The sequence below is a fragment of the Mangifera indica genome, chromosome 20 (assembly GCF_011075055.1).
Source record: "Mangifera indica cultivar Alphonso chromosome 20, CATAS_Mindica_2.1, whole genome shotgun sequence".
Lineage (NCBI taxonomy): Eukaryota > Viridiplantae > Streptophyta > Magnoliopsida > Sapindales > Anacardiaceae > Mangifera > Mangifera indica.
Genome location: NC_058156.1, coordinates 9,531,765 through 9,552,946, shown reverse-complemented (window position 1 = coordinate 9,552,946; position 21,182 = coordinate 9,531,765).

Sequence of the window (21,182 nt, the reverse complement as noted above, 5' to 3'; positions counted from 1 at the left end):
TAAATAAGTATACATTGTTTATTTTAAAAATTCAATTATTTATAATATAATGAATTTTGTTTCATATTGAATGCAGCATGTGGACCTTTCCTTATTAAATAACATTAAGTACAAATGAACTACAGCATTCTGCAATTAATTTTATTGCACTTCTAATTTACTCTTTATACACAATTGTGAATTGGTCAAATTCATGAATTTTAATATATCATTAGAGAGGTATTTTTTTTTTAGTATTGATTGAATGGATAAACCCAAAGTACTAACCCAGGATAGGTGATCGAACCTACAAGAGGATAATATCTATTGTTATAAGTTTTTTTTTTTATTTTAGCGACTAATTATTTATATTTTCATTAAAACCAAATAAATTTATGAGTTTAACAAGGGGAGAACGATTGTTAAAAGTTTATTTCTCGTCATTAAAAAGTTTTGACGAAGGAAAAATCTTATCGTTATAACTTCTTTTATTAAAGTATTAACGACCAAAACAGAAGAAATTAGAACAAATTTACCCCTTGTTAAGGCCTTTTTTTTTTCAATAATAGAGACTCTAACTTATGTTTTTTTTTCCTAAAATTTCTAATACTCTATCAATTTTATTAACCCTTTGGGTATTATTGTAGGCGTTTTATTATTACTTTTTACTAATGTATTAAGATTAATTCATGAGTAATATTTGGTTGGCTTAATACAACACTTACTTCAAATCTATAAAGTCTAATTTACACAAAGTGATGAAATTTCTTTACCTTTTATAGGAATTTATCCAAGCATATCATGCCAGGTTATTTTATATGAAAATCTTTGTATGCAAACTTATGTATATAACCGACATTGGGTTAGCTCTAGAAGGAGAAAAAAATTAATAGTAAGCATAAAGGCATAATATTATAAGATGAATGGTTTCACCTTTTGTGTTTGTTTATTTATTTAATTATCTGCTAAACAAAATAAGAAAAAATAATAATAAAGATATAGACATCTGGGAAAAAATTGAGGAATTTCAATGGATCAGTTTTGTTTGGTCTAGTTTATATAATGATAAAAGGGTTTCTTTTTACTATTTTTTTCTAATTTTTTTTTGCCATTCTTGACTGTATATAATGAAGGCCAACACTTTAAGGAGCATTAAATTAAGGTTTATATTTTACTGAATTTGAGTGTTTTCATTCATAAATAAAAAAAAAAAAAAAAAGATAAAAATAAGGGTCTCAATTAAGATTGACAAAATGGTAAAACTTCTAAGATAAAGGTCTAGGTTTGAACTTCTGTTATATTTGTGAAACCTTGATTTATCTAATGCAATGGTTGTGGGTCCAGTTACTATACTTTAGATTTACTCGTTTAACCAATATGAGCAAAGTCCCGGTTAAAAAAAAAAAATTGACAAAATATTCATTACCACTGCTTATTGTTTTTAATTAGGAGGATTGATTTTATTATTAGAATTTTAATCAAAACATGATCTCATATGCCCATAAAAGTCCTAATTAAACATTAAAAAAAGGAGCAATGCTATATATACATATTTTCTATACATAATTTACGTATATAAATGATGTGTCATCATATGATTAATGTTATTTTATCTTTAACTAAAAATTATCTAATTATATAATGACACATCATATATGTATCTAAATTATATATCAAAAGTATATACGCATAGTTTTATTGTAAAAGAAAAAACTATTCTTTCTCAAATCAAGCATCTAATGATCATATGATCGGATAAATAATCTCATTCCAATGTGATATATGTGTGTACAAAAAAGAAAAAAGAAAAAAAAAATATGGCAGTGGTAGTTCATTTAATTAATTACCAAATTAATTGATCGAAGTGAGACTCAAAACAAATAATTAATAAGTGGGATCGGTTTAATTACTATATTCTCATAGTCATTAACATCCAAATTAAGATATATTATGATGCATTATGCCTATTAAAATACTCTAACTATTTGGTCTATATATACTATTATAGCTAATATTTTATCTATTATACAAATATAGTCAAGAGACAAAAATAATACTCATTCTACTTTCATCTCTAACCTTATGTAAACCCTAACTGTGCTTTCTTTTTCATCCACAATTTCATGTATAATTCAGTTAAAAATCAACAAATCCAACAACATTTTTATTTTAATCCAAGTAAATAAACATTTTATTACATCATTTTTTTTTTCAAGAATTGAGTCAAACATTTGAAGAATTTTTGGGTTGGACATAATCTGCTTCTAGTATAAATAACTCTAATTTCAATATTCTTTTATCAATTTTTCGCCGTCATTGTGAATTTTAGTTAAAAGTATAATATCATATTTAGTTTATTAAAGTTTTCCTTAAAATATATATGAAAAGTAAAGAAACTGTGAGTAAGAATGATGGTAGAAACGATCATGCCTACCCTATATTTTTCTTTTCTACCTTTTTTTGAGTCAATTTTTCAAACTTTTATTGTTAATCTAACTTATAAATATGATTTTTAATCTTATTTATATAATTGGAATTAGATTTTGTGTAAAATATAGAGAAATCTTGGATAGGATTAAGTTAGGATTGAATGTTGATCATACTATTTATAAGGTAAGGTCCCACCTTGTTATTTCCTTAATTCTTTTTTTTTTTTAAAGTGAATTTTAGTTATAAGGATGGTTTTAACCTTTTATTAACTTCATTTCTACATTTATATGAGACATTGAAGTGATTTTGACTTATAATTTGAGTAAAAGTAGAAGAAATCATAAGAGTAATCTGGATAAGGTAGACAAGGTAGGCCTAATCACACTTAGAGGGCTAAAATGCAAGTTTTTCAACCATTGGGGCCATTAAATTTATGAAAATATAGGGGTTATAAATTTGTTTATATATATATATATAGAGAGAGAGACACACACACACACACACATATTTTACTTTTAACATGTGGTATTTAGTAGATTATATTACTGTATTCACTGTTGAATATCATTGTATATTCATGTATCATGAAAAATGTTGTTATAACCCATTTTGTTTTGTTAAAATGATTGAAGTAGTATCTATAGTTGGGAACGAAGAACAATGGATATTCGTAAATAACAACATGACGAGATACATTAGTGGGAATTAATTAGAGAATGTTTATAATTAAACAAGAAACCATATATAGAGGATTGGTTTGAGGCTTTAAGCTTTTGTTTGGGAATCAATCTATGATAGAAGCTTATCCATGTTGCAATAAATGGTGAAAACACAATCAATAGATTACCTTATGAGATTTGTGATGATCAAGACATTCAATGCCTCATAATGTTAGCTAAAAAAATGAAACAAGTAACATCTCTTCATGTGACGGTAAATCGTAAGGAAAGAAGGACAAAATTTTTAGAAGAGCTAGTGTATCAAGGAATGACACACTGATAGACTTTCCACTTTTGTAAAAGATGATCACTATTGTTTGCCAGCTAATACGAAATTGACACAATTGCATGTGATATGGAAGAAGATGAAAGCTGTAATGTAAATGTAGAAAATGAAAAGTTAACAAGAAAACCCATCAGCGTGTAATTAAACATCAAGGGGATCTCTACAAAAGGTAGATGACGGTGGTCAACATCCTCATTCTTCTTTTGTATAACCCATCTCATTGAATTAAACATCAAATTCCATAACACAACACCTCAAGGGTAACTAAAAAAAGTCACATCATCCGCTAACATTAGAAGGCGAGGCGATCTGACACTACCTTCCTATTATCTTCTCCAATAAGCCATGATGAAAAAAAAAAAAAAAAGAATTGTGAACTTGACAACATCCTCGTTAATGTTCCCTCAAGCTTTACCTAGAAAATTGAATGAAGATTCTCATAACTAACTGAATTGTATCTAGAGAAATATTTCAACTTCAATTGGTTTTTCCTTGACATTAATATTCTAAAAAAAAATTGTAAACAAACATAATAAATGTTAAAACAATCGATTAAATTAGTTAATACTAATCTTATAATCATAGTTATCAGTATTTTACAATACACAATACGTATTTTACGATATAATATATATATAAAATGATACAAATTATTGATACAAAGCGATTCACCTTTTAGAGAAAATGATAATATAGTAGAGATGCAAATAAAAAATTTGAAATTTTTAAATATATTAATGATATTTTCTAAAATAATAATGTGTTAACTAAATTTTTTTTATTATTTTATTAATATTTTATTTTTCAAAAGTCGTGGCATATTATATAATATGATATGATACTGAATACATAATATAAAAAATTAAGTTTTTGATATATGATTCAATTATTATGCTTATAACTCATTTTGTAGATGAATCTAAATGGACGAAAATTTGAAGATTTGAAACAAGAGAATCTGGGTAGATGAGACATACACTTTTGAACGAGTCAACATGGGTTAAATACCTGATAATTTCAACAAATCTCCTTTTTTAGCAGGCTATTTTAATGAATTTCTTTTAATTTATATTACTACTCCATTTCAACAAATCAATGTCATGACATTTCGATCATGATCACATCACTGACAATGCATACAATCTACCTCGTCTTCCCTTCACCACAATATGTAACCTAATCTTTAACTCAAATAATGGACCAATCAGTCTCATTACAAATAAAATTTTATATAAATTTCCACAATTATTAATAAGTTTATATATATATATATATATATATATATATATATATATATATATATATATATATATATATATAAAATCATGGAACCTCGTCTGATTTTGTCAGACAGATAAATCCTAGATACAGTGGTTCTGATTAAACTTACAATTACTGTATTGGATAAGTCAATAATAATTTATTGTGATACATCGTCGGTCAACATCAAACTATTCAAAGTTGATATATTTACCCCTAGATGAATAGGTGAAGGCTCAACATTTTAGTATCCAATTACAATATGAAATTTTGAACTTGGATTTTTTTTCTTTTTTTGAATTTATTTACATTGTAATAGAGTTAATATGAAATCTCATAATGGAGAGAGTAGTAGATAAAACCTCGGATTCAGTTATCCATTCAACAATCAAGCAAGCGATTATTTTTGTTAAAATATGAATAACTTGTATTTCTGGTATATTAATGAATTTATATCTCTCATAATCTTATATTAAAAAATACAAATCAATATAATTAATATACAATAATATAAAAAGGGGAAAAATATATTTAGAATATCTGTTAATATAGGAAGTTATATATTTATGATATATTCTAATATAGGAAATAATGTATTTGAAATATATTCAAATATATTCTAACATCCACATAGGTAAAGACATGAGTGATTTAATAAATTCATCTTTTCACTTTATACATAGGTGAAGGTGTGAATGGGTCTAATAAACCTATCTTTCCACTTTTTACACAGGTGAAGGTATGAGTGGGTTTGATAAACTCCTGTTTCCAGTTTCTACATATGTAAAGGCGTGTGCATGCCAAAATAAACTTATCTTTCCACTTTCTACATATGTGAAGGCGAAAACATGAGCAAGTCAACTAAAGTATCGATATAATGCTCGATTGTGATACTATAATAAAATATACATAAATTTGTAAATCTGATATATTAAACTATATGAATAATACATGAATTTATACCTATCATAAATCTTACATATAGAAAAATACAAATTAATATAATCAATATACAATAATGTAAAAAGAGAAAACATATATTTAAAATATCTATTAATCTAGAAAATTATATATTTATGATATATTCTGACATAAAAAATAATATATTTAAAATATATCAAAATATATTACAACACTCTTAATATGCCATGGAGGATTATAATCAAACTCGCCATCTTAGAATCCAACCCTTTTACCATTCAAGTCATCCTTTGTCGGCAAGTTTTTTTTCTTTCTTTCACGAAGAAGATTAACAAAGAAGGATGGAGAAATATAGGACTTTCAACGTGAAGGAAACGTGTGTCAAGGTAAAATGAACAAAAAGAAAAAAGAAAAAAAGAGAAAGCATGTGCATATCCTTGAAGAGATGTGATGTGAAGAAACAAGAGACGCAGAGATTTATGTAGAAGTGACAGTAATAAGTGACGTATCAGATTGTAAAACAAGTGGAGTGGGCCAGAAGAAAAGCTTTTCAGTTTTCAGTCTGGTGTAAAACCACCCAGCTGCCGATTTAGACTGGAAGTTTTAGCAGTGGCGTTTGCCGCCGTACGCATGAATGAGTTCCACTCCTCCATCTCCATGCGCCAAAACCCTCAATGCTTTGGCAGAGGAAACGTGTCCAACTTGGAACAATTTATAAACCCTAGGTTATATCACCAGGTCCACCTGGGTTTTCGACACCTGTCCTCGGATCAACATATTGCCTTCTGAGGAATCAAGTGAATACATAACAGTCCTCAAATAATTTGTCCGTAATATTTATGATTATTGTTTTGACTCAACATGAACAGATTTTTGAGAAAAATATTGAAGTAGCTGCTGAGTACTTAACTTTTTCCTTATATATTTATCATTCTTATTATATCATAATTATATGAAAAAGAAAAAAGATTAGAGTATGAATATATTAATGAAGTATTTAATTTAAATAATATTTTTATTTAAAATAAAAATTAGTGCAAAGATTTATTATTTAAAAAATTATTAAATTTAAATTATTATAATATTTGATGAAAATAAAGATAAATAATTATTATATTTGTTTAAATGTAATAAAATAATATTTTTCTCAAATATAATTATTCTAAAATATTTTTATGTTACTATTATATTAATTGAAAATAAAAATATTTTTATCTTAAAAAATTCATAAGTAAATATATAATTGTAATAAAATTAAAATTACTTTGATAATATTTTAATATCTAAAATGTAAGTAGTAATCAAATTATCCCATGTTATATCAATATTAATAACAGAATATTACCATAATTTTTATACTCTTACAAACCAGACATGAGTAATAAAAGATAAATTATTAAAGTAATCTTTAAATACCTGAACCAGACTCCTCTTTGATTAGTGGAAAATGGATATGCTTAGCAAATCAAATGGTTTTATTCTTAGTGAGGTATAAAATCGATCCAATTTTAAAGATGTGATTATGCATGGATATATAAATAAGAGTAATATTATGTGTATAATTTTATATATAAATAATAACGTGTTATCACATGATTGAATAATTTAAAATTAAAAATAAAATAACACATAATTATATAATAATATATTATTATGTGTGTATAAAAATTGTACACATAATTCTTTTGTATAAATAAAGACAAGAAACATGGCAGATGGCATCTCTATAAATAGGAGAATCTGAAAGAGTTGGATAAATAAAGAAAATTAGTGGTGTCTTTCTCATCATAAAGAGAGAAATTGTGCACTGAAAATGAAGGAAATAATAACTATAAAGTTAATGATTGATTTATCTCAAGTCCATATCACAAATTGAATTAATTTTTTTCTCTGGTTAGAAATAAATAAATATGGAGTACGGTTATACACACAAATAATATATATAATATTTTATATAAATAATAATATATTATTATATAATTAAATATTTTTAAATTAAAAATAAAATAATATTTAATTATATAATTTAAAAATAAAATAATATTTAATTATATAATAATATATTATTATATATTATTATATAATAATATATTATTATTTATATATAAAATTATATGTATTATTTATACACATAATTTTATTGATATACATGATAGTAGTAGGTTATCAATTACAAATTGGCTTCTTCAAGAAACTGTTGCGTTAGATGTTGTAAGGAAGTGTGTCGTTTTGTAAATTTGAGAGTATATTCTTAAGTATATTGATAAACATGATTGTGATAATTTTAAAACCAGATTTGACATAACTCCACTGAAAGAGATATGATTGAATTAATTAACTGTTTAAAAATAATATTAAAATTTCTTTTATAATTGATAATTTTTTACTGGGAAAAAGACTATTTTTCACTCAAATTTTAGCCATATCTTAAAGTTATAATCATGAGAGATAAAAAACATAAACCCTTACTTATAACTAGATTGTTCTCCAAATTTTCAGTTAGAGACAGAGGTAAAATTGTTATTTTACCTATAAACTTTAAACTTCAAAATTTGTATCATTTCCCCCTCTAGGTTTAAAAAGTAACATTTTAACTCATCCTTAAAGTTTGAAAAGTTTAGATTTCACCCCTAGGGTTTGCTTCCTTCTCCGACCACCACTAACGGTCGACTCTTTCCACCGATCTCCTTTCTTCAGCTACAAAGGATGACGAAAGACAAACCTTTGTCACTCAAATCTAGACAACGAAGTGTCATCCAGATCTGAAAGAACAGACAAAGGACGACTCCTTCATCGTCGCATTTAGATGACACAACAAGCGACAAAACGTCGTCCTTCATCATCTAGGTCGTGCGACGAGGAGATCTCTCCTCGTCGTCGCACCACTACTATCCACCAGGAGAAGGAGAAGACTAGAGATGATATTGGAAAATGAAGTTGAAGAGTGGGGATGAAACTACTATTTTTGAAAGTTATGGGGGGTGGTTGCATTTTGAAAAATATGAAAACCCTAAGTTTGGGAGTGAAAATATTACTTTTCAAAATTTTAAAACTTTAGGTAAAGGTGAAATATTAGTTTCTAAAACCTGAGGGGTTGAAAAGTAATAAACTTTATAACTCTTAATATAAACAGTAAAATAACTATTTTACCCCTCATTTTAACAGAAAAAATTAACAGAAGTTTAGCTATGAGTGAAAGTTTGAGTTTTTCATCTCCCATGAATGTGACTTTGAGATTGAACTAAAATTTGAGTGGAAAATAGTCTTTTTCCCTTTTATATATATAATTTAAGTTATTTTAATAAAAAATAAATTTAGTTTAATAATATATATTTTTAAAATTTAGAGATAAGGATTTATGTTCAAATTTTAATAATTTTTTTTTCTAATAACCGAGTCAAATTTAGGTTTTTTTCAATTAAATTATTCAAACCACCTGTTTCAGTATGGTCCATTTTGGTTTCTAAAACCATGTTAACAACCAACACAAAAATCCTTAGATCTAAATTTAAAAAAAAAAAAAAACCCTCTTGTTGAAATGATCAAAGAAAATGTTGAAGATCTTATAAAAAAATTGATCAATTTTAGCAAGGTCCCTAAAGCTATCAAGAGAGAGAGAGAGAGAAACTGAAATAATTACACATTTCTTTTGAATTTATAAAAAAACCATTATTTAATTTGGCAAGATCTTACAAAAAAAATTGATCAATTTTAGCAAGGTCCCTAAAGCTATCAAGAGAGAGAGAAAGAAAGAAACTGAAATAATTACACATATTTCTTTTGAATTTATAAAAAAACCATTATTTAATTTGGCAATGCAAACGAGGCTCAACCAGAATTGTCAATCATTTGTTAAAGAAACATAAAACTAAGAATTTCAGCTATGATACCTTCGATAAATAAACTACACCATATTAGCAACAAAAATATATATACAACTTTATATACGAATAATAATGTATCACAATATAACTAGATATTAATTTATCTTTAACTTTAAACTATCTAATAATATAATGATAAGTTGTTGTTTATTTATAAAGTTGTGCATATAACACTGCTCTTATCTAACATTAACAAAAATTGTAACTCCTCTGTTAATTCCTCGTTGCCTGACTTATACTTTGAATTGAAACCGTTAACTCTCAAAGGTACAACATTGTACAACTACATCTTCATGCTTAATGTTATCCCTCTCAAATCATATTGTTTGAAAAATAATACCTTCCCCATCAAAAACCTTCTTGCTACTTATCTTATATGGTCAAAAATAGCACAAAAAGGGAAAATTCTAGATACACCACTAACTTTAGACAATTGTTGATTCATCCACTAACTTTGCACGACTAAAATCCACCAAACAACCACATTAAAAGAAAACACACAACTATTTCTTTATCAACAAATTTCTCACATAGTTATAACGCCATAGTAGAATCTTCTCTAACATATGCCAACCACACAACAACTCATTAGACAACAACATCACAAACACATACATCATTCCATCATCATATTTCAAAAAAAGCTACAACGTATCAATATAAACCTTTCTACCATATGTTAGCAATACTATACTCCATAGTATATCACAAAATCAGGGTGACTAACATTTCACTTTTATTCTTGTTGTTACTTCATCGGTTGTATTTATGACATCAATCACTTGAGCCAGACTAGTCATATTCAATTTAAGTCTTAGTTTTGCAAACTTATTCATTGATAAAAGTTTGGTGAACAAATCAGCATCATGATGCTCAGAAGGCACATATTAAACTGAGATTGTTTTTGCAATTACTTACTCTCTAACCAAGTGAATATAAATTTTAATATGTTTGGTACAATTGTAAAAAACCTGAATTAGAAGCCAAAAGATTGACACTTTGATTGGCACATCACATCAAATTAGCATCATGATGCTCGGAAGACACAAACTAAATTGAGTTTGTTTTTGCAATTACTTGTTCTTTAATAAAGTGAACATCAATCTCAATATGTTTAGTACAATTGTGAAAAAATGAATTAGAAGTCAAAAGATTGACACTCTAATAGTCACATCAAATCACTGTTGAATTTACATAAGAGACTACAATTTTGGTTGCAGCTGTAGTACTCCGATATAAAGTAGGATCAATAAATAACTCACTATCCCCTACAAACAATTTAACCTCTACTAACACTGGCGTGGCGCATGAACAAGCTTAATTCCTTCTAGTTTTGACAAGTAAATCTGAAGCATATTTTGCTTGAGATAAATGAAGACCTCCTCTAGTTCTATGTGACTCAAAACCCATAAAAAATAGTTCAATCCCTTAATTGTTGCGGGGAAAACAACTCATTCAGCTCTGAAATTAATGATGAATACAATTTGAATATATTCTTGTCAATAATATGTCATCTACATCTATCAAAATGTAAACCTACAACCTATTCTTGTGAAAGAAAAATATACTAGAGTTTGATACAAAATTCATAAATCCCTTTTCTATTAAGGTATGACACTCAACCAAAATCTTTGATAATTTTTTAAAGAAACACAAAACTAAGAATTTTAGCCGTCGGCTCTTTTTCAATAAACAAACAACACCGTTTTATTTTACATTAACAAACCCCCCGTAAATTATTTGTTAACTCCTTGTTGTTTGACTTGTACTCTGAATAAACACCATTAACTCTCAATGGTAAAACATTGCACAACTACATCTTTATTCTTAACATTATTACGCAATGTTGATGCTTAGGGATTCGACTTCCTTTGTTGCAGAGATGCACAAGAAACAGAATAGATTTTGTGCTGGGAGTACAAGTAAGCTTTTTTAAAGAGTCGAAAAGGGGTTGACATAATTAAAAATAAAAGAAGAAGAAATTAAATAAGGGTTTTTTATTAGTCTGAAAATAAACCAGATTCATGGTTTATCATTTTTTTTTTTTGGCTGCAAGTGTAATATTTTTAAACTTTGAAAGGATGATTATTAATTTTAAAATATAAAAACTCTAGATAATAAAATAAAAAAATAACATTTTAAAATTAAGTTGGGGGCAAATGATCAGTTTTTTAAATTATAATGAAAATTTTTTTTAATGAATTTATATACTATAATTTTATCTTTAATTGTGACAATAAAATTTGATAAATAAATTATTATTTAAATTTTAAAATTTAATATAAACTTTGGGTGGGAAAAAGACTTTTGACATTTTTATACCATTCTAATAAATGGAGAAACCTTTTGGAAAACCCTGCACTATTACATGAAACTGTCCTTTCAGGCAAATAATAGAGGGACCCAATTTTGCAATGGTATTTGTAATAAATATAATTTACTGCACCCTCGTCCTTTATAGCTTACGACTGGAAAAATAAATTCAATCAATCCCTCTGGTTTACAAAATTTGTGGTCAGAAGACAAACTGCTATGGATCGTTTGCTCATTTGCCCACAATACATTATGAAACAAATAATAATAAAAGGTAAAATGTGAAGAGAAATATTTTATGTATTTATTTTAGTTATATAAATAGATATATATTTATATATATTGTTATTAATTTAGAATTATTCAATTATATATTATTTGTGTATTTAAAATATATGTATATAATTTTATTTAAATTAGAATATGAATCACTGATCCATGCTGGACACCACAACTGTTTAACATAAATTTTTATATATAAACAGATGAGTAATACTTTATGAACATATTTTTGAGAACATTTAATTTGTACCTTTAGTTTTTCTTATATGCCAGGTTATTATGAAATTAATTAACATGTATAGTTATCGATGTTTTATAATACACAATACGTGTTTTATAATATGATATAATATAAGTAAAAAAAATATATATTTTATGATATATCAAATTATATAATATAATAGACATATTATATATTATAATATGTATCATACGATATAATATATATTATCGATATGTATTGATATATTATTTTAAAGAAAATAATGATGTAACAAAGTATATATAAAAATTTTTTAATTTTAAAAATATTTATAATTTTTTTTAAATAATAATATATCAATTATAATTTTTTATTATTTTATTTTAAAAATATATTCTATAAATATGGTATATAATATAAAATATAAAAAATTTAGATTTTTAAAACCTCACTAAATAGGTAGCTATTTTATATATATATATATATATAGAGAGAGAGAGAGAGAGAGAGAGAGAGAGAGAGAGAGAGAGAGAGAGAGAGAAAATATAAATGAAAATATTTAATATCTCATATATGTCAAGAGTGAAAGACATTTGGAAAAGACACTTCAGAGCTGGGGTCATGAATTATAGCTAATGAAATCGACAGGATATTTGGAAGTGAGATGAAAGGCATATAATAGAATCTCCAATATGACAAATTCGTGTCTTAGTCCTGGCCATGCATGTGAAGCTGTCGACCAACTTGACAATACAAATCATACGATAAATTAAAAAGCCAGATTCCCTTTTAATACATAGATTATAGACCTCAACCATTCCTCTAGGGTTCTTATTCAATAACTTTCAATAAACCACATTCAAATTAGGACTCTACTATGTGGAAGGATTCATTTGAAATTATTTCGGTCCTAATTATAACTTTTTCTAATGGATTGAGATTGAGAAAAAAATTCTGGCAATATAAAGGAATCAATAAAAAAATATTAATTACGTATAAAAAATTAAACAAAACAATCATAAATAAAAACATAAGATTTATGTGAAAAATCTTTGAGTGTAGAGGAATAAATCATGATCCAAATTCTGAATTAAATTAACTATAAAAAAAACATGTATAATCACTCGCAGGTTATTTATAAACTTGAAATCAACAAATACGAAATATCCTAATTATTTCATTAGACAAAACATTATAATACTCTATGATTGTGAATTAATTTAAAAGAAATAACTCTTCGAATGACATTTTCTTTATTTGATTTGGGAAGACAAAAAAAAAAAAACCTAAAAACCCAAAAGTCTCTTTGTAATGTAAAATTGAATTTTACAAGTAATTACAAAATTTTAACGGTGATTAACCAAGTAATTGTAAGAATATATAGGATTCCAACCTCTCTTTCTATATTACATATAGTGTTTATGTCTTTTTCTTTTAATAATAAAAAATCTCATTTTAGCCAAATCGTTACATTGAATCAGAATTAACCACACTAAACAAGATAAACCTCAAATCTAGTAATTGACCCAATAACCACTGAACCAAGTAAGTTAAGATTTTGATTTTAATATATCATCTAAAGGAGACAAGGATTTATATTCTTTTATACACAGAGTTTTCTCTTCTGTTATTTAAACTATCCCTTTGGGGTCATACAGTGTTTATGTTGGGAAAAAAAAAAATCTAACACAAAGCCAAAAACACAATTAAGAGTGGTAGATTCTTTATGCATGGATTAAACTTAATTAAGCCAAAGTCAAAGTGAGATTATCTATTTCAATTAATTTTCCCTAGTGAGGTAAAATAACTTTCTTGAACAAAACACCAAATAAATTGATCCACACCACCATAAGGAATAGCTTGCTATATTGATATATTATAATACATCATTAGTCATCTGTTTAATATCTAAGAAACATAAGTAATTCGTTTTATTAGCCCCAAATATGATGATATAATTAATGCTAAACCACACTAGTAAACAAAATCCACCTTCTGATTATGACCCTTGAAAATCTACCAAAAACCATGAAAGATTTATTATTACTTCATCTTTGACTAAATTTGCAAAGTGATTACACTAAGCAACTCGCTAAACCACTTAGCGTAATTAAGTATTAAGATTAATGAAGAAAAGGTTTATACCTAAAAAGAATGGGGAGTTCATTGTCATTTTTTCAATAAAATCATGTATACCCACCTTTGAATATGCAAATAGATACATATATGATATATCATCATGTGATTGAGTGATTTTAAATTAATAATAAAGTAATATTCAATTACATAATGACACATCATATATATACTTATTTATATACACAAAAGTATATACGTGTAACATTGTTCTTTTTTTTTCCTTCAATTGTTGTATCATTGGTTCAACACGGACTAAAATGAGAAAGTAATTAATTTTTAAGCTATTGCTCTTTACGGTTATTTAACAAAAAAATTATCCTCTTAATTAATTACATACCCATAAATTACTTTAATTAGTATGAAAGTGCTTTGGATTGATATAATATAAGGAAAAGGGGAATTTAATCATATAATTTTTATATTTTTTTTTACGTTTTCACTTGCAATTTTCCCAAATCTACTTTTGATGAGTGTGAATTGTATAGTTAATTTATGGAGGCAGTCCTATTTTCACTATGAATAAGTGGTTAATTAGGTATATTTGAAACTATCCTAAATATCGTGTTAAAAATTAAATGCAACCTAAAATTACTCTCAAGTGGAAATGTAATTGAAACAAAATATATAACAATGTTATCTTACCATGTGTACATATTTTTGAGTTCATCTAGTGTATGTCATCATATAATTATGTATTATTTTATTATTAATTCAAAATCATTTAATCATATGATAACATATTATCTGTATACTCAATTCTATACGCAAAAATGTATATACATAGTTCCATAATAATCGTTTTTTTTTTTTTAAAGAAAAGTGATCTTAGTGATGTGTTTTCAGTATTAAGTCATATAGGTTCATGGTTTTTCTTTGTTCAATCAAACAATAATATATTGAATTTATGTATGTTGTACACATTTATCTTTAGAGTTAAGATAATATGTTGAGTAGAAGTCTAACCTAAAAAAAATCATTGACTATATAGTCAAGAAATATTATGAGTAAATTTAATAAAGTTGTAACTCCCTTAATCTAAAGTTAACCCCACCCCACCCCAACTAGACCACCACATTGGGTTGGAATCAATCGTATCCAGTAGGATAAGTCTCAAGTTTAATAATCGAGCCTATAACCACTTAACTAAGTAAGTTAAGAGTTTAATCTTAATATGTCGTTAGAAAAGACTTTAACTCATACTCCCTTTATGTATGAAACTTCATTTTTTATCACTTAAATTATTCTTATGGGTAAAAAGTGTAAAGTTTAATTAAGTTAATTACTCTCAAAACTCTTGAAATTTGATCTTCTCTTCAAATTTCAAGAATATATCCCGTTCACATGAAGAAATATATCGATGCCTAAAACTAGCTGTAGGGATACCATAAGTGTCATATAAGTTCTTTCATAAAATTGGTAATTTCAAAGAGCTGGAAGGAGAGAGAGAGAGAGAGAGAGAGAATTTGTACTATTTTTTTAACTTTTATGTTCACGACTTATTTTGATGTGCACGGAACAGAATCTCACATTCTGATTAGGGTTATTTGATTGAGAAAAGGCAAAGAAAATTAAAGAAGAACGGAGAGAGGGTGAGAGTTAGAGAGTGTATGTGAACTTGCATTATTTTGTTAAGTGTTTGGCGAATTATGAACTTTTATGTTCACATCATGTTTTGATGTGCATGAAACGGAATCTCATATATTTGATTGAAAAAAGGTAAAGACAATTAAAGAAGAATCGAGAGAGAAAATGATTAAGATATTTTATTGAAATTGGATATATATCCAATAAATATGTTAGGCTCATTTATATATAATTAGATACAATAATTTTGATTCAAATTTAAGGTCTTTATCCTGTCCATACCTTAAAAAGAAAAGGATTTATCGATAAAATTGGAGAGAGGGACAGTTGGAGATGAAAAATATATTTACAACCAGGGATGGGATACATATGTTCTCTCATGTCTTTGTCCTTTTATATTAACATATTTGTTTAAAATACTAAGATATTTTTATAGTTTTTTATTATTTATATTTTTTAAATTTATTTATATTTTTTATTGTACATATTAAAGTGGTTAATATATATTATTTGTCGCATTTGAAATAGTGGGTTGGTTTTGGTTTTAGTTAATTTTATTGTTTAATATATATATATATATTGTGTTTAAATAGTATAGGGAGGTATTTTTTTGGTCGGTAAGAGACAAGAAATTCTTGTTATCCCCATAATAAAGACTGATCGAAGATAATGATTGATATCCTTTGTGGGTATGGGTAATATGTTATTCAACCTTGTCCCTTCTTGTTGTTATCCCTCTATATAATCGAAGAGTTATTATATATTTTTATAGAACTTACACTTTCCATCATAATCTGTTAACATCTCTAGTTAAATCGAATGGTTTTCAGTCTCTATTATCTCTTGTTGCTTATCCAGATCAATAACACACTAATCTACAACAACCAGTTCAGCTAAATACAATGGAAGAAAAAAAAAAACGAGAATTCAATTGAATTTTTCAAGCTGCAAGAACTCATATTACTTCAATGCAAGAAACAACAACTCAACACAACAATAACCTATAACTCATCAAGTAACAATAACAACAACTTCCTAGTGAAATGATTACCCAGTAGTAACTCAACAAATATTTCAAGTAACAACTCATCACTTCAATTGGATTTTTGAGCCTCTGTTATGTTTGTTTATGAAATTTTGATTTATCTGATATTGTGATTATAGGTCCAGTCACTATACATTAGGTTTACCCATTCAATAAATACAGTAGAGTCCCCGATTACAAAAAAAAAAATCTAAAAAATATGTTATACTAATAACACTACAAAAAAAGGGACTTAGAAAAAATGCTTTTAGTCTTATCGTTTCCGCCGTTAATACTTTTAACTAGAAAAACTACAACAATAGATGGGGTCGTCAGTTATAAAAAAATCTATAACAACAAACGCCAACAAAATTTTTACTGCTTTTAAAACTTTTTGACAATAAAAAATAGAATTTTAATAACCAATTTTTCCCTTGATAAAGTCTTTTTTTTTTGTAGTGGGTATTATTGTAATATTTTACGTACTGCTAATGTCAATATCAACGGACTTGTAAGTTTTTTTGTGAAAATTTTGAAAACTCATTGTTTAAAATACAAATTTATTTAGTTTTAAAAAGAATATAAATAATTGATAATTAAAATCATAAAATAGTATTTATAACGATCAAATATTTATCTATTGTTATTTTCCTCTCCCTAATGCTAGTTTTTTAAAATATAATTCATATTATATTTCTTACAAACAAATATATAAAGGATGTGATATATTTTTTATGTGTAAAGACTCATCCTTCGAAGATGGAGAAGCAGAAAACCATATGGAGCTCATTTTGTCTGCTGAATTGTGGTGTTTAGGAGGTGAAAGGTTCCTTTCGGACTTTCAGTGACTTTCCAGAAGCCACTCAGCTCAATGCAGGTTTGCTCATGGCCGTCCTTGAAGGTCAAGACATCTACCAAAAATACTTGCTGATGAAGCAGATTGTGTTTAACTATTTTTATAAAGATTAAATTTATTTGGTATCTTTTTATTCATACACATTATATTAGAGAGATTATGATTTTTGTTTTTAATGAGGAATCCACTCAAACCAGACTATGTTTTCAAGGCTAACCAATCACATTAAGCATGTAAGACTCTCGGTCTAGTGAGTGACCCTAACCACTGAATCGGATAATTCAAAAATCTTATTTTGATAAAACGACAACGAGTCTCAAATTTAAACCCTATTAAGACTTTAACTTAAAATTTCATATTTTAACCAATGAAGCTACCCCTTGGGGAAAAAAGGTTAAGATTGCTGGTCTGTCTTTGTTAAATAACTTTTAATCCCTTTCCTCTAGGGTTTAATTTATTCTAGTTCGTTTGCGAGTGTAATTTTCAGCTCTCCAAATATTACAGGATTTTTTCAGGATTATAATTTAGGCAGTGATGATGATTAAAGAAAGTTGATGGTGACACAACTACGTAAGTTCTCCAAATTGGGGTTTGGATGAGTGGAAAATTAAGCAGCCTGCTGCCATTTCTGTTCATAGTATATAGACAATTGAAATCTCTTCAGGATCCTCCTTGGTTGAAGAATTTCTCTAAGAAAGCAGTAGTCTACGCAAATTTAGGATTCTGTCAAGCCGCATGCCTTCTCTCTCTCTCTCTCTCACTTATTTGTGCATTATTAATTGTTACACAAATTTCAATTGGTTTGTGAAAGGCTTTATTCTCGTAACAAGACAATGCCAAAATTTGTACCCCAATTACCCTTTTTTTTTTTTTTTTTACGTATTAAAATTAAACTTTTAATTTATATGGTATAATGATTGTGAAATTGGTCTATGAATTAAAATTTATACCCATGACCCCTTTTTTTAATGAAATCTCAATGTTACTCACAAATTAGTCTTGGGGATAGTTTGAGTATTAAATGTGGTGGTGTTCAAGCATGAGAGTATAGATTCAAAATCGGTCATTGATAACATATAAAAATCAAACTTTTAACTTACATGATACAGTGGTTATAAGATCATTCACTGAAACCAAGGTTTTACTTAGTATGATCAATTTAACTCTAAACCTTAAATCAAATTCTTAACTTACATGATGTAATGGTTGTAGGGTTAGTCACTAAACACAAAACTTTACTTGGTGTAATCAGTTCAACCTCAAAAGAGTGATTAAGGTAAAACAAGATTTTCTTGTTATGAAAAAAGAATGTTACCCAAATTGCACCTGTACAAACATGTTATTATAATTCTACCTAAATCCAATTATCATCAAGAATCAGGCGATTTGCCGTGTCAAGGAGGAGTTGCCAAACCTATTTTGCCAAACTTGGAGGAAAATTCTGGAAGACTTAATCACCATGGTGCTTTCAGTCTACTTTTACGGTTTCATTTTGATTTTTGTCATTTCAAATACTTGAAAATTTTTCCTCCATTTTTGATAGACTTTGTGTTAAAACAACTAATCCAAGATAAAACGACAAAATACCTGTAGAAGTAATGTTAAAAAATATTATATTTAATAAATTGTTAGTGAGAAAATTTTAATAATAAAGTAAAATCCAATGTTTTTCCAATCCAAAATTTTGACAGAAATATTTTCTTATTCAATTGACCAACACTCTATTTCATTTCTGGGTTGTGGAATGTGGAGCAGAAAAGGCCCCTAATTTCTTTATTAGATCATTAGTTTCATATTATGTTATAAATAGAAACTCTCATTAGTAATTACAGCCCGAAATAAAGGGAAAAAAAAAAACTGCATTCACAACACATTTCATTTTGGCAGTAGAGACCCGTTTTGCTTGGCCGAGCCAGACATGGTGCCAAGCCATGCCAGGCCGGCTCAGCTTGGCTGGTTATGCTGGTGGGTTGGGTCGTGACGAGGCCCACTATAATATGGGCCTTGTGCATTGGGCTGACTCATGAAGAGGGTCCATGGCATGGTCTAAGAGCTCTTGGGCTATGTCGTGTCAGACATTTAATCAGTCATTTCGTGTGTTTTTATGGGTTCACCCACTAAATTATGATATTTTAATAATATTTAATTATTTTTAATTTGTAATAATTTTTTGTGGACTTCACCCTAGGGGCTTAGCATGATCTATTATAGTTACTCCTGGCCACGGTTCATGAACCAACGGTTTCGGTTCGAAACTACCGGTTCATGATTCGAAAAAATAAGAACCCTGAACTAAAACCGTAATAGGACGGTTTGTAACCGGTTTTGAACCGACGATTCCGGTTCATAAACCTGGTTCGGAACCGACGGTTTCGGTTCGAAACTGATATTGAATCGTCAATTCTAATACATGATCTTGATTTTATTTTTAAATTATTAATTACAATAATTGAAAATTAAAAGAAACGTTTGGACTGAATTTTTCAATTAAGCTTCCTACGTATCTTCTTGGGGTTTAGAAGAATCAATAGCCGATAGTACCCTCTTACCTTATCATTCACCTCCGTTATCTTGACTATTATTTCTCGTCATCGAACTATCCGTAGTTAAATCAAGCGATTCTTCATTGAAGTCCACTTTTATATCTTGTTGGCGAAATTCGGCTCTTAAACTATCCACTTTTATATAATAAATAAATTTAATTATATAAATAAATTATATGATTAATTATGAAAGATAATAATAAATAAAATTAATTATAGGAATAAATAAAAAATAATAAATCAAATTAATTATAGGAATAAATTATATAATTAATTATGAATTGTATAATAAAAATTGAAATTGAAATTAATAAAAAATAAAAAAAGAATTTAATTAAATTTGAGAAAATTTGATTGAAAAACTGAGAGAGTATTAAGAATTGAAAGGATGAGAATGAGAGTAAATGAGAGAGTTTGAAGGATTTAGTTTGGGATAGTTGAGAGATTGAATGGATATATATAGGAAAATTTTTTAAAAAAAAATAATTTAAAAAGGGGAGGGGGGGGGGGGGGGGGGATTGTAACGAAATTTAGAACATATGCAGGGGACCTCCCCTGCCAAAGATTTTGGTCCCCTGCATATTTCGCAAGAAACCGTTGGTTCTTTTTTTTTTTTAAATTAAAAAAATCAAAAAAATACCGGTTCAGAAGAATGTAAACCGTCGGTTCATAAACCGGATGTGAACCGACAGTTTCACGGTTTAAAATTATATAAACCGGAACCGAACTGTCAAAATCTGGTTTTAGTTCTAGTTCTTTC